A 12,743-nucleotide genomic window follows, 5' to 3' on the forward strand; every position below is an offset into this window, starting at 1 on the left:
TCAGACAGGACAAGTCAAAAGTGACAGGGAAGTTTCAACTACATTTCCATGAACGTCTAGAATTTCCACTGAAAAGGGGCTCATGAATATATTCTCATGTAAAATAGTTTGCATATGCTCCGGCAGGTGGATGACTTTTGACAAGTGGTCAGAGATGAATAAATCCCTAGACTGACTACCCAAAAATAGGGTCAGCCGCCAGAGTCCTGCACTCTGTGCCGGAACCCGGGATTGAACCGGGGGCCTTTAGATCTTCAGTCTAACGCTCTCCCAACTGAGCTATTCCGGCCGACGAGCAAACCTGTCGTTTCAAACGAACTGTATATAGAGCCAGCCAATTGTCTTGTGTCCAAATGAAGGCTGTGTTTTCATTTGAAATTGCTTTGCAGACCACTGAACGTATATTCTTGTGCTGACCAGTCATTCGTCAGACAGGACAAGTCAAAAGTGACAGGGAAGTTTCAACTACATTTCCATGAACGTCTAGAATCTCTACTGAAAAGGGGCTCATGAATATATTCTCATGTAAAATAGTTTGCATATGCTCCGGCAGGTGGATGACTTTTGACAAGTGGTCAGAGATGAATAAATCCCTAGACTGACTACCCAAAAAATAGGGTCAGCCGCCAGAGTCCTGCACTCTGTGCCGGAACCCGGGATTGAACCGGGGGCCTTTAGATCTTCAGTCTAACGCTCTCCCAACTGAGCTATTCCGGCCGACGAGCAAACCTGTCGTTTCAAACGAACTGTATATAGAGCCAACCAATTGTCTTGTGTCCAAATGAAGGCTGTGTTTTCATTTGAAATTGCTTTGCAGACCACTGAACGTATATTCTTGTGCTGACCAGTCATTCGTCAGACAGGACAAGTCAAAAGTGACAGGGAAGTTTCAACTACATTTCCATGAACGTCTAGAATCTCCACTGAAAAGGGGCTCATGAATATATTCTCATGTAAAATAGTTTGCATATGCTCCGGCAGGTGGATGACTTTTGACAAGTGGTCAGAGATGAATAAATCCCTAGACTGACTACCCAAAAAATAGGGTCAGCCGCCAGAGTCCTGCACTCTCTGCCGGAACCCGGGATTGAACCGGGGGCCTTTAGATCTTCAGTCTAACGCTCTCCCAACTGAGCTATTCCGGCCGACGAGCAAACCTGTCGTTTCAAACGAACTGTATATAGAGCCAGCCAATTGTCTTGTGTCCAAATGAAGGCTGTGTTTTCATTTGAAATTGCTTTGCAGACCACTGAACGTATATTCTTGTGCTGACCAGTCATTCGTCAGACAGGACAAGTCAAAAGTGACAGGGAAGTTTCAACTACATTTCCATGAACGTCTAGAATCTCCACTGAAAAGGGGCTCATGAATATATTCTCATGTAAAATAGTTTGCATATGCTCCGGCAGGTGGAGGACTTTTGACAAGTGGTCAGAGATGAATAAATCCCTAGACTGACTACCCAAAAAATAGGGTCAGCCGCCAGAGTCCTGCACTCTGTGCCGGAACCCGGGATTGAACCGGGGGCCTTTAGATCTTCAGTCTAACGCTCTCCCAACTGAGTTATTCCGGCCGACGAGCAAACCTGTCGTTTCAAACGAACTGTATATAGAGCCAGCCAATTGTCTTGTGTCCAAATGAAGACTGTGTTTTCATTTGAAATTGCTTTGCAGACCACTGAACGTATATTCTTGTGCTGACCAGTCATTCGTCAGACAGGACAAGTCAAAAGTGACAGGGAAGTTTCAACTACATTTCCATGAACGTCTAGAATCTCCACTGAAAAGGGGCTCATGAATATATTCTCATGTAAAATAGTTTGCATATGCTCCGGCAGGTGGAGGACTTTTGACAAGTGGTCAGAGATGAATAAATCCCTAGACTGACTACCCAAAAAATAGGGTCAGCCGCCAGAGTCCTGCACTCTGTGCCGGAACCCGGGATTGAACCGGGGGCCTTTAGATCTTCAGTCTAACGCTCTCCCAACTGAGTTATTCCGGCCGACGAGCAAACCTGTCGTTTCAAACGAACTGTATATAGAGCCAGCCAATTGTCTTGTGTCCAAATGAAGACTGTGTTTTCATTTGAAATTGCTTTGCAGACCACTGAACGTATATTCTTGTGCTGACCAGTCATTCGTCAGACAGGACAAGTCAAAAGTGACAGGGAAGTTTCAACTACATTTCCATGAACGTCTAGAATCTCCACTGAAAAGGGGCTCATGAATATATTCTCATGTAAAATAGTTTGCATATGCTCCGGCAGGTGGATGACTTTTGACAAGTGGTCAGAGATGAATAAATCCCTAGACTGACTACCCAAAAAATAGGGTCAGCCGCCAGAGTCCTGCACTCTGTGCCGGAACCCGGGATTGAACCGGGGGCCTTTAGATCTTCAGTCTAACGCTCTCCCAACTGAGCTATTCCGGCCGACGAGCAAACCTGTCGTTTCAAACGAACTGTATATAGAGCCAGCCAATTGTCTTGTGTCCAAATGAAGGCTGTGTTTTCATTTGAAATTGCTTTGCAGACCACTGAACGTATATTCTTGTGCTGACCAGTCATTCGTCAGACAGGACAAGTCAAAAGTGACAGGGAAGTTTCAACTACATTTCCATGAACGTCTAGAATCTCCACTGAAAAGGGGCTCATGAATATATTCTCATGTAAAATAGTTTGCATATGCTCCGGCAGGTGGATGACTTTTGACAAGTGGTCAGAGATGAATAAATCCCTAGACTGACTACCCAAAAAATAGGGTCAGCCGCCAGAGTCCTGCACTCTGTGCCGGAACCCGGGATTGAACCGGGGGCCTTTAGATCTTCAGTCTAACGCTCTCCCAACTGAGCTATTCCGGCCGACGAGCAAACCTGTCGTTTCAAACGAACTGTATATAGAGCCAGCCAATTGTCTTGTGTCCAAATGAAGGCTGTGTTTTCATTTGAAATTGCTTTGCAGACCACTGAACGTATATTCTTGTGCTGACCAGTCATTCGTCAGACAGGACAAGTCAAAAGTGACAGGGAAGTTTCAACTACATTTCCATGAACGTCTAGAATCTCCACTGAAAAGGGGCTCATGAATATATTCTCATGTAAAATAGTTTGCATATGCTCCGGCAGGTGGATGACTTTTGACAAGTGGTCAGAGATGAATAAATCCCTAGACTGACTACCCAAAAAATAGGGTCAGCCGCCAGAGTCCTGCACTCTGTGCCGGAACCCGGGATTGAACCGGGGGCCTTTAGATCTTCAGTCTAACGCTCTCCCAACTGAGCTATTCCGGCCGACGAGCAAACCTGTCGTTTCAAACGAACTGTATATAGAGCCAGCCAATTGTCTTGTGTCCAAATGAAGGCTGTGTTTTCATTTGAAATTGCTTTGCAGACCACTGAACGTATATTCTTGTGCTGACCAGTCATTCGTCAGACAGGACAAGTCAAAAGTGACAGGGAAGTTTCAACTACATTTCCATGAACGTCTAGAATCTCCACTGAAAAGGGGCTCATGAATATATTCTCATGTAAAATAGTTTGCATATGCTCCGGCAGGTGGATGACTTTTGACAAGTGGTCAGAGATGAATAAATCCCTAGACTGACTACCCAAAATATAGGGTCAGCCGCCAGAGTCCTGCACTCTGTGCCGGAACCCGGGATTGAACCGGGGGCCTTTAGATCTTCAGTCTAACGCTCTCCCAACTGAGCTATTCCGGCCGACGAGCAAACCTGTCGTTTCAAACGAACTGTATATAGAGCCAGCCAATTGTCTTGTGTCCAAATGAAGGCTGTGTTTTCATTTGAAATTGCTTTGCAGACCACTGAACGTATATTCTTGTGCTGACCAGTCATTCGTCAGACAGGACAAGTCAAAAGTGACAGGGAAGTTTCAACTACATTTCCATGAACGTCTAGAATCTCCACTGAAAAGGGGCTCATGAATATTATTCTCATGTAAAATAGTTTGCATATGCTCCGGCAGGTGGATGACTTTTGACAAGTGGTCAGAGATGAATAAATCCCTAGACTGACTACCCAAAAAATAGGGTCAGCCGCCAGAGTCCTGCACTCTGTGCCGGAACCCGGGATTGAACCGGGGGCCTTTAGATCTTCAGTCTAACGCTCTCCCAACTGAGCTATTCCGGCCGACGAGCAAACCTGTCGTTTCAAACGAACTGTATATAGAGCCAGCCAATTGTCTTGTGTCCAAATGAAGGCTGTGTTTTCATTTGAAATTGCTTTGCAGACCACTGAACGTATATTCTTGTGCTGACCAGTCATTCGTCAGACAGGACAAGTCAAAAGTGACAGGGAAGTTTCAACTACATTTCCATGAACGTCTAGAATCTCCACTGAAAAGGGGCTCATGAATATATTCTCATGTAAAATAGTTTGCATATGCTCCGGCAGGTGGATGACTTTTGACAAGTGGTCAGAGATGAATAAATCCCTAGACTGACTACCCAAAAAATAGGGTCAGCCGCCAGAGTCCTGCACTCTGTGCCGGAACCCGGGATTGAACCGGGGGCCTTTAGATCTTCAGTCTAACGCTCTCCCAACTGAGCTATTCCGGCCGACGAGCAAACCTGTCGTTTCAAACGAACTGTATATAGAGCCAGCCAATTGTCTTGTGTCCAAATGAAGGCTGTGTTTTCATTTGAAATTGCTTTGCAGACCACTGAACGTATATTCTTGTGCTGACCAGTCATTCGTCAGACAGGACAAGTCAAAAGTGACAGGGAAGTTTCAACTACATTTCCATGAACGTCTAGAATCTCCACTGAAAAGGGGCTCATGAATATATTCTCATGTAAAATAGTTTGCATATGCTCCGGCAGGTGGATGACTTTTGACAAGTGGTCAGAGATGAATAAATCCCTAGACTGACTACCCAAAAAATAGGGTCAGCCGCCAGAGTCCTGCACTCTGTGCCGGAACCCGGGATTGAACCGGGGGCCTTTAGATCTTCAGTCTAACGCTCTCCCAACTGAGCTATTCCGGCCGACGAGCAAACCTGTCGTTTCAAACGAACTGTATATAGAGCCAGCCAATTGTCTTGTGTCCAAATGAAGGCTGTGTTTTCATTTGAAATTGCTTTGCAGACCACTGAACGTATATTCTTGTGCTGACCAGTCATTCGTCAGACAGGACAAGTCAAAAGTGACAGGGAAGTTTCAACTACATTTCCATGAACGTCTAGAATCTCCACTGAAAAGGGGCTCATGAATATATTCTCATGTAAAATAGTTTGCATATGCTCCGGCAGGTGGATGACTTTTGACAAGTGGTCAGAGATGAATAAATCCCTAGACTGACTACCCAAAAAATAGGGTCAGCCGCCAGAGTCCTGCACTCTGTGCCGGAACCCGGGATTGAACCGGGGGCCTTTAGATCTTCAGTCTAACGCTCTCCCAACTGAGCTATTCCGGCCGACGAGCAAACCTGTCGTTTCAAACGAACTGTATATAGAGCCAGCCAATTGTCTTGTGTCCAAATGAAGGCTGTGTTTTCATTTGAAATTGCTTTGCAGACCACTGAACGTATGTTCTTGTGCTGACCAGTCATTCGTCAGACAGGACAAGTCAAAAGTGACAGGGAAGTTTCAACTACATTTCCATGAACGTCTAGAATCTCCACTGAAAAGGGGCTCATGAATATATTCTCATGTAAAATAGTTTGCATATGCTCCGGCGGGTGGATGACTTTTGACAAGTGGTCAGAGATGAATAAATCCCTAGACTGACTACCCAAAAAATAGGGTCAGCCGCCAGAGTCCTGCACTCTGTGCCGGAACCCGGGATTGAACCGGGGGCCTTTAGATCTTCAGTCTAACGCTCTCCCAACTGAGCTATTCCGGCCGACGAGCAAACCTGTCGTTTCAAACGAACTGTATATAGAGCCAGCCAATTGTCTTGTGTCCAAATGAAGGCTGTGTTTTCATTTGAAATTGCTTTGCAGACCACTGAACGTATATTCTTGTGCTGACCAGTCATTCGTCAGACAGGACAAGTCAAAAGTGACAGGGAAGTTTCAACTACATTTCCATGAACGTCTAGAATCTCCACTGAAAAGGGGCTCATGAATATATTCTCATGTAAAATAGTTTGCATATGCTCCGGCAGGTGGATGACTTTTGACAAGTGGTCAGAGATGAATAAATCCCTAGACTGACTACCCAAAAAATAGGGTCAGCCGCCAGAGTCCTGCACTCTGTGCCGGAACCCGGGATTGAACCGGGGGCCTTTAGATCTTCAGTCTAACGCTCTCCCAACTGAGCTATTCCGGCCGACGAGCAAACCTGTCGTTTCAAACGAACTGTATATAGAGCCAGCCAATTGTCTTGTGTCCAAATGAAGGCTGTGTTTTCATTTGAAATTGCTTTGCAGACCACTGAACGTATATTCTTGTGCTGACCAGTCATTCGTCAGACAGGACAAGTCAAAAGTGACAGGGAAGTTTCAACTACATTTCCATGAACGTCTAGAATCTCCACTGAAAAGGGGCTCATGAATATATTCTCATGTAAAATAGTTTGCATATGCTCCGGCAGGTGGATGACTTTTGACAAGTAATCAGAGATGAATAAATCCCTAGACTGACTACCCAAAAAATAGGGTCAGCCGCCAGAGTCCTGCACTCTGTGCCGGAACACGGGATTGAACCGGGGGCCTTTAGATCTTCAGTCTAACGCTCTCCCAACTGAGCTATTCCGGCCGACGAGCAAACCTGTCGTTTCAAACGAACTGTATATAGAGCCAGCCAATTGTCTTGTGTCCAAATGAAGGCTGTGTTTTCATTTGAAATTGCTTTGCAGACCACTGAACGTATATTCTTGTGCTGACCAGTCATTCGTCAGACAGGACAAGTCAAAAGTGACAGGGAAGTTTCAACTACATTTCCATGAACGTCTAGAATCTCCACTGAAAAGGGGCTCATGAATATATTCTCATGTAAAATAGTTTGCATATGCTCCGGCAGGTGGATGACTTTTGACAAGTGGTCAGAGATGAATAAATCCCTAGACTGACTACCCAAAAAATAGGGTCAGCCGCCAGAGTCCTGCACTCTGTGCCGGAACCCGGGATTGAACCGGGGGCCTTTAGATCTTCAGTCTAACGCTCTCCCAACTGAGCTATTCCGGCCGACGAGCAAACCTGTCGTTTCAAACGAACTGTATATAGAGCCAGCCAATTGTCTTGTGTCCAAATGAAGGCTGTGTTTTCATTTGAAATTGCTTTGCAGACCACTGAACGTATATTCTTGTGCTGACCAGTCATTCGTCAGACAGGACAAGTCAAAAGTGACAGGGAAGTTTCAACTACATTTCCATGAACGTCTAGAATCTCTACTGAAAAGGGGCTCATGAATATATTCTCATGTAAAATAGTTTGCATATGCTCCGGCAGGTGGATGACTTTTGACAAGTGGTCAGAGATGAATAAATCCCTAGACTGACTACCCAAAAAATAGGGTCAGCCGCCAGAGTCCTGCACTCTGTGCCGGAACCCGGGATTGAACCGGGGGCCTTTAGATCTTCAGTCTAACGCTCTCCCAACTGAGCTATTCCGGCCGACGAGCAAACCTGTCGTTTCAAACGAACTGTATATAGAGCCAGCCAATTGTCTTGTGTCCAAATGAAGGCTGTGTTTTCATTTGAAATTGCTTTGCAGACCACTGAACGTATATTCTTGTGCTGACCAGTCATTCGTCAGACAGGACAAGTCAAAAGTGACAGGGAAGTTTCAACTACATTTCCATGAACGTCTAGAATCTCCACTGAAAAGGGGCTCATGAATATATTCTCATGTAAAATAGTTTGCATATGCTCCGGCAGGTGGATGACTTTTGACAAGTGGTCAGAGATGAATAAATCCCTAGACTGACTACCCAAAAAATAGGGTCAACCGCCAGAGTCCTGCACTCTGTGCCGGAACCCGGGATTGAACCGGGGGCCTTTAGATCTTCAGTCTAACGCTCTCCCAACTGAGCTATTCCGGCCGACGAGCAAACCTGTCGTTTCAAACGAACTGTATATAGAGCCAGCCAATTGTCTTGTGTCCAAATGAAGGCTGTGTTTTCATTTGAAATTGCTTTGCAGACCACTGAACGTATATTCTTGTGCTGACCAGTCATTCGTCAGACAGGACAAGTCAAAAGTGACAGGGAAGTTTCAACTACATTTCCATGAACGTCTAGAATCTCTACTGAAAAGGGGCTCATGAATATATTCTCATGTAAAATAGTTTGCATATGCTCCGGCAGGTGGAGGACTTTTGACAAGTGGTCAGAGATGAATAAATCCCTAGACTGACTACCCAAAAAATAGGGTCAGCCGCCAGAGTCCTGCACTCTGTGCCGGAACCCGGGATTGAACCGGGGGCCTTTAGATCTTCAGTCTAACGCTCTCCCAACTGAGCTATTCCGGCCGACGAGCAAACCTGTCGTTTCAAACGAACTGTATATAGAGCCAGCCAATTGTCTTGTGTCCAAATGAAGGCTGTGTTTTCATTTGAAATTGCTTTGCAGACCACTGAACGTATATTCTTGTGCTGACCAGTCATTCGTCAGACAGGACAAGTCAAAAGTGACAGGGAAGTTTCAACTACATTTCCATGAACGTCTAGAATCTCCACTGAAAAGGGGCTCATGAATATATTCTCATGTAAAATAGTTTGCATATGCTCCGGCAGGTGGATGACTTTTGACAAGTGGTCAGAGATGAATAAATCCCTAGACTGACTACCCAAAAAATAGGGTCAACCGCCAGAGTCCTGCACTCTGTGCCGGAACCCGGGATTGAACCGGGGGCCTTTAGATCTTCAGTCTAACGCTCTCCCAACTGAGCTATTCCGGCCGACGAGCAAACCTGTCGTTTCAAACGAACTGTATATAGAGCCAGCCAATTGTCTTGTGTCCAAATGAAGGCTGTGTTTTCATTTGAAATTGCTTTGCAGACCACTGAACGTATATTCTTGTGCTGACCAGTCATTCGTCAGACAGGACAAGTCAAAAGTGACAGGGAAGTTTCAACTACATTTCCATGAACGTCTAGAATCTCTACTGAAAAGGGGCTCATGAATATATTCTCATGTAAAATAGTTTGCATATGCTCCGGCAGGTGGATGACTTTTGACAAGTGGTCAGAGATGAATAAATCCCTAGACTGACTACCCAAAAAATAGGGTCAGCCGCCAGAGTCCTGCACTCTGTGCCGGAACCCGGGATTGAACCGGGGGCCTTTAGATCTTCAGTCTAACGCTCTCCCAACTGAGCTATTCCGGCCGACGAGCAAACCTGTCGTTTCAAACGAACTGTATATAGAGCCAGCCAATTGTCTTGTGTCCAAATGAAGGCTGTGTTTTCATTTGAAATTGCTTTGCAGACCACTGAACGTATATTCTTGTGCTGACCAGTCATTCGTCAGACAGGACAAGTCAAAAGTGACAGGGAAGTTTCAACTACATTTCCATGAACGTCTAGAATCTCCACTGAAAAGGGGCTCATGAATATATTCTCATGTAAAATAGTTTGCATATGCTCCGGCAGGTGGAGGACTTTTGACAAGTGGTCAGAGATGAATAAATCCCTAGACTGACTACCCAAAACATAGGGTCAGCCGCCAGAGTCCTGCACTCTGTGCCGGAACCCGGGATTGAACCGGGGGCCTTTAGATCTTCAGTCTAACGCTCTCCCAACTGAGCTATTCCGGCCGACGAGCAAACCTGTCGTTTCAAACGAACTGTATATAGAGCCAGCCAATTGTCTTGTGTCCAAATGAAGGCTCTGTTTTCATTTGAAATTGCTTTGCAGACCACTGAACGTATATTCTTGTGCTGACCAGTCATTCGTCAGACAGGACAAGTCAAAAGTGACAGGGAAGTTTCAACTACATTTCCATGAACGTCTAGAATCTCCACTGAAAAGGGGCTCATGAATATATTCTCATGTAAAATAGTTTGCATATGCTCCGGCAGGTGGAGGACTTTTGACAAGTGGTCAGAGATGAATAAATCCCTAGACTGACTACCCAAAACATAGGGTCAGCCGCCAGAGTCCTGCACTCTGTGCCGGAACCCGGGATTGAACCGGGGGCCTTTAGATCTTCAGTCTAACGCTCTCCCAACTGAGCTATTCCGGCCGACGAGCAAACCTGTCGTTTCAAACGAACTGTATATAGAGCCAGCCAATTGTCTTGTGTCCAAATGAAGGCTCTGTTTTCATTTGAAATTGCTTTGCAGACCACTGAACGTATATTCTTGTGCTGACCAGTCATTCGTCAGACAGGACAAGTCAAAAGTGACAGGGAAGTTTCAACTACATTTCCATGAACGTCTAGAATCTCCACTGAAAAGGGGCTCATGAATATATTCTCATGTAAAATAGTTTGCATATGCTCCGGCAGGTGGATGACTTTTGACAAGTGGTCAGAGATGAATAAATCCCTAGACTGACTACCCAAAAAATAGGGTCAGCCGCCAGAGTCCTGCACTCTGTGCCGGAACCCGGGATTGAACCGGGGGCCTTTAGATCTTCAGTCTAACGCTCTCCCAACTGAGCTATTCCGGCCGACGAGCAAACCTGTCGTTTCAAACGAACTGTATATAGAGCCAGCCAATTGTCTTGTGTCCAAATGAAGGCCGTGTTTTCATTTGAAATTGCTTTGCAGACCACTGAACGTATATTCTTGTGCTGACCAGTCATTCGTCAGACAGGACAAGTCAAAAGTGACAGGGAAGTTTCAACTACATTTCCATGAACGTCTAGAATCACCACTGAAAAGGGGCTCATGAATATATTCTCATGTAAAATAGTTTGCATATGCTCCGGCAGGTGGAGGACTTTTAACAAGTGGTCAGAGATGAATAAATCCCTAGACTGACTACCCAAAAAATAGGGTCAGCCGCCAGAGTCCTGCACTGTGTTCCGGAACCCGGGATTGAACCGGGGGCCTTTAGATCTTCAGTCTAACGCTCTCCCAACTGAGCTATTCCGGCCGACGAGCAAACCTGTCGTTTCAAACGAACTGTATATAGAGCCAGCCAATTGTCTTGTGTCCAAATGAAGGCTGTGTTTTCATTTGAAATTGCTTTGCAGACCACTGAACGTATATTCTTGTGCTGACCAGTCATTCGTCAGACAGGACAAGTCAAAAGTGACAGGGAAGTTTCAACTACATTTCCATGAACGTCTAGAATCTCCACTGAAAAGGGGCTCAAGAATATATTCTCATGTAAAATAGTTTGCATATGCTCCGGCAGGTGGATGACTTTTAACAAGTGGTCAGAGATGAATAAATCCCTAGACTGACTACCCAAAAAACAGGGTCAGCCGCCAGAGTCCTGCACTGTGTTCCGGAACCCGGGATTGAACCGGGGGCCTTTAGATCTTCAGTCTAACGCTCTCCCAACTGAGCTATTCCGGCCGACGAGCAAACCTGTCGTTTCAAACGAACTGTATATAGAGCCAGCCAATTGTCTTGTGTCCAAATGAAGGCTGTGTTTTCATTTGAAATTGCTTTGCAGACCACTGAACGTATATTCTTGTGCTGACCAGTCATTCGTCAGACAGGACAAGTCAAAAGTGACAGGGAAGTTTCAACTACATTTCCATGAACGTCTAGAATCTCCACTGAAAAGGGGCTCATGAATATATTCTCATGTAAAATAGTTTGCATATGCTCCGGCAGGTGGATGACTTTTGACAAGTGGTCAGAGATGAATAAATCCCTAGACTGACTACCCAAAAAATAGGGTCAGCCGCCAGAGTCCTGCACTCTGTGCCGGAACCCGGGATTGAACCGGGGGCCTTTAGATCTTCAGTCTAACGCTCTCCCAACTGAGCTATTCCGGCCGACGAGCAAACCTGTCGTTTCAAACGAACTGTATATAGAGCCAGCCAATTGTCTTGTGTCCAAATGAAGGCTGTGTTTTCATTTGAAATTGCTTTGCAGACCACTGAACGTATATTCTTGTGCTGACCAGTCATTCGTCAGACAGGACAAGTCAAAAGTGACAGGGAAGTTTCAACTACATTTCCATGAACGTCTAGAATCTCCACTGAAAAGGGGCTCATGAATATATTCTCATGTAAAATAGTTTGCATATGCTCCGGCAGGTGGATGACTTTTGACAAGTGGTCAGAGATGAATAAATCCCTAGACTGACTACCCAAAAAATAGGGTCAGCCGCCAGAGTCCTGCACTGTGTTCCGGAACCCGGGATTGAACCGGGGGCCTTTAGATCTTCAGTCTAACGCTCTCCCAACTGAGCTATTCCGGCCGACGAGCAAACCTGTCGTTTCAAACGAACTGTATATAGAGCCAGCCAATTGTCTTGTGTCCAAATGAAGGCTGTGTTTTCATTTGAAATTGCTTTGCAGACCACTGAACGTATATTCTTGTGCTGACCAGTCATTCGTCAGACAGGACAAGTCAAAAGTGACAGGGAAGTTTCAACTACATTTCCATGAACGTCTAGAATCTCCACTGAAAAGGGGCTCATGAATATATTCTCATGTAAAATAGTTTGCATATGCTCCGGCAGGTGGATGACTTTTGACAAGTGGTCAGAGATGAATAAATCCCTAGACTGACTACCCAAAAAATAGGGTCAGCCGCCAGAGTCCTGCACTGTGTTCCGGAACCCGGGATTGAACCGGGGGCCTTTAGATCTTCAGTCTAACGCTCTCCCAACTGAGCTATTCCGGCCGACGAGCAAACCTGTCGTTTCAAACGAACTGTATATAGAG

At 45.5% G+C, this 12,743-nt stretch overlaps 23 non-coding genes across 23 annotated transcripts; all 23 read right to left on the reverse strand.

Moving 5' to 3' along the window:
* Positions 1–216: 216 nt before the first annotated feature.
* Trnaf-gaa (transfer RNA phenylalanine (anticodon GAA)) lies at positions 217–289 on the reverse strand. The gene has a single exon. It is a non-coding gene; the product is annotated as a tRNA-Phe (tRNA).
* A 355-nt stretch (positions 290–644) lies between these two features.
* Positions 645–717, reverse strand: Trnaf-gaa (transfer RNA phenylalanine (anticodon GAA)). The gene has a single exon. It is a non-coding gene; the product is annotated as a tRNA-Phe (tRNA).
* A 355-nt stretch (positions 718–1,072) lies between these two features.
* On the reverse strand, positions 1,073–1,145 carry Trnaf-gaa (transfer RNA phenylalanine (anticodon GAA)). Its single transcript has one exon. It is a non-coding gene; the product is annotated as a tRNA-Phe (tRNA).
* Positions 1,146–2,356: 1,211 nt separating this feature from the next.
* Positions 2,357–2,429, reverse strand: Trnaf-gaa (transfer RNA phenylalanine (anticodon GAA)). Its single transcript has one exon. It is a non-coding gene; the product is annotated as a tRNA-Phe (tRNA).
* A 355-nt stretch (positions 2,430–2,784) lies between these two features.
* Positions 2,785–2,857, reverse strand: Trnaf-gaa (transfer RNA phenylalanine (anticodon GAA)). Its single transcript has one exon. It is a non-coding gene; the product is annotated as a tRNA-Phe (tRNA).
* Positions 2,858–3,212: 355 nt separating this feature from the next.
* On the reverse strand, positions 3,213–3,285 carry Trnaf-gaa (transfer RNA phenylalanine (anticodon GAA)). Its single transcript has one exon. It is a non-coding gene; the product is annotated as a tRNA-Phe (tRNA).
* Positions 3,286–3,640: 355 nt separating this feature from the next.
* Trnaf-gaa (transfer RNA phenylalanine (anticodon GAA)) lies at positions 3,641–3,713 on the reverse strand. The gene has a single exon. It is a non-coding gene; the product is annotated as a tRNA-Phe (tRNA).
* A 356-nt stretch (positions 3,714–4,069) lies between these two features.
* On the reverse strand, positions 4,070–4,142 carry Trnaf-gaa (transfer RNA phenylalanine (anticodon GAA)). The gene has a single exon. It is a non-coding gene; the product is annotated as a tRNA-Phe (tRNA).
* A 355-nt stretch (positions 4,143–4,497) lies between these two features.
* Trnaf-gaa (transfer RNA phenylalanine (anticodon GAA)) lies at positions 4,498–4,570 on the reverse strand. The gene has a single exon. It is a non-coding gene; the product is annotated as a tRNA-Phe (tRNA).
* Positions 4,571–4,925: 355 nt separating this feature from the next.
* On the reverse strand, positions 4,926–4,998 carry Trnaf-gaa (transfer RNA phenylalanine (anticodon GAA)). Its single transcript has one exon. It is a non-coding gene; the product is annotated as a tRNA-Phe (tRNA).
* A 355-nt stretch (positions 4,999–5,353) lies between these two features.
* Trnaf-gaa (transfer RNA phenylalanine (anticodon GAA)) lies at positions 5,354–5,426 on the reverse strand. The gene has a single exon. It is a non-coding gene; the product is annotated as a tRNA-Phe (tRNA).
* A 355-nt stretch (positions 5,427–5,781) lies between these two features.
* On the reverse strand, positions 5,782–5,854 carry Trnaf-gaa (transfer RNA phenylalanine (anticodon GAA)). The gene has a single exon. It is a non-coding gene; the product is annotated as a tRNA-Phe (tRNA).
* A 355-nt stretch (positions 5,855–6,209) lies between these two features.
* Trnaf-gaa (transfer RNA phenylalanine (anticodon GAA)) lies at positions 6,210–6,282 on the reverse strand. Its single transcript has one exon. It is a non-coding gene; the product is annotated as a tRNA-Phe (tRNA).
* A 783-nt stretch (positions 6,283–7,065) lies between these two features.
* Trnaf-gaa (transfer RNA phenylalanine (anticodon GAA)) lies at positions 7,066–7,138 on the reverse strand. Its single transcript has one exon. It is a non-coding gene; the product is annotated as a tRNA-Phe (tRNA).
* A 355-nt stretch (positions 7,139–7,493) lies between these two features.
* Trnaf-gaa (transfer RNA phenylalanine (anticodon GAA)) lies at positions 7,494–7,566 on the reverse strand. The gene has a single exon. It is a non-coding gene; the product is annotated as a tRNA-Phe (tRNA).
* A 355-nt stretch (positions 7,567–7,921) lies between these two features.
* Trnaf-gaa (transfer RNA phenylalanine (anticodon GAA)) lies at positions 7,922–7,994 on the reverse strand. Its single transcript has one exon. It is a non-coding gene; the product is annotated as a tRNA-Phe (tRNA).
* A 355-nt stretch (positions 7,995–8,349) lies between these two features.
* Trnaf-gaa (transfer RNA phenylalanine (anticodon GAA)) lies at positions 8,350–8,422 on the reverse strand. Its single transcript has one exon. It is a non-coding gene; the product is annotated as a tRNA-Phe (tRNA).
* Positions 8,423–8,777: 355 nt separating this feature from the next.
* Positions 8,778–8,850, reverse strand: Trnaf-gaa (transfer RNA phenylalanine (anticodon GAA)). Its single transcript has one exon. It is a non-coding gene; the product is annotated as a tRNA-Phe (tRNA).
* Positions 8,851–9,205: 355 nt separating this feature from the next.
* On the reverse strand, positions 9,206–9,278 carry Trnaf-gaa (transfer RNA phenylalanine (anticodon GAA)). The gene has a single exon. It is a non-coding gene; the product is annotated as a tRNA-Phe (tRNA).
* A 355-nt stretch (positions 9,279–9,633) lies between these two features.
* Positions 9,634–9,706, reverse strand: Trnaf-gaa (transfer RNA phenylalanine (anticodon GAA)). Its single transcript has one exon. It is a non-coding gene; the product is annotated as a tRNA-Phe (tRNA).
* Positions 9,707–10,061: 355 nt separating this feature from the next.
* Positions 10,062–10,134, reverse strand: Trnaf-gaa (transfer RNA phenylalanine (anticodon GAA)). The gene has a single exon. It is a non-coding gene; the product is annotated as a tRNA-Phe (tRNA).
* Positions 10,135–10,489: 355 nt separating this feature from the next.
* On the reverse strand, positions 10,490–10,562 carry Trnaf-gaa (transfer RNA phenylalanine (anticodon GAA)). Its single transcript has one exon. It is a non-coding gene; the product is annotated as a tRNA-Phe (tRNA).
* A 1,211-nt stretch (positions 10,563–11,773) lies between these two features.
* Trnaf-gaa (transfer RNA phenylalanine (anticodon GAA)) lies at positions 11,774–11,846 on the reverse strand. The gene has a single exon. It is a non-coding gene; the product is annotated as a tRNA-Phe (tRNA).
* Between the last annotated feature and the right edge of the window lie 897 nt (positions 11,847–12,743).

The sequence above is a fragment of the Haliotis asinina genome, chromosome 1, assembly GCF_037392515.1.
Source record: "Haliotis asinina isolate JCU_RB_2024 chromosome 1, JCU_Hal_asi_v2, whole genome shotgun sequence".
Classification (NCBI taxonomy): Eukaryota; Metazoa; Mollusca; class Gastropoda; order Lepetellida; family Haliotidae; genus Haliotis; species Haliotis asinina.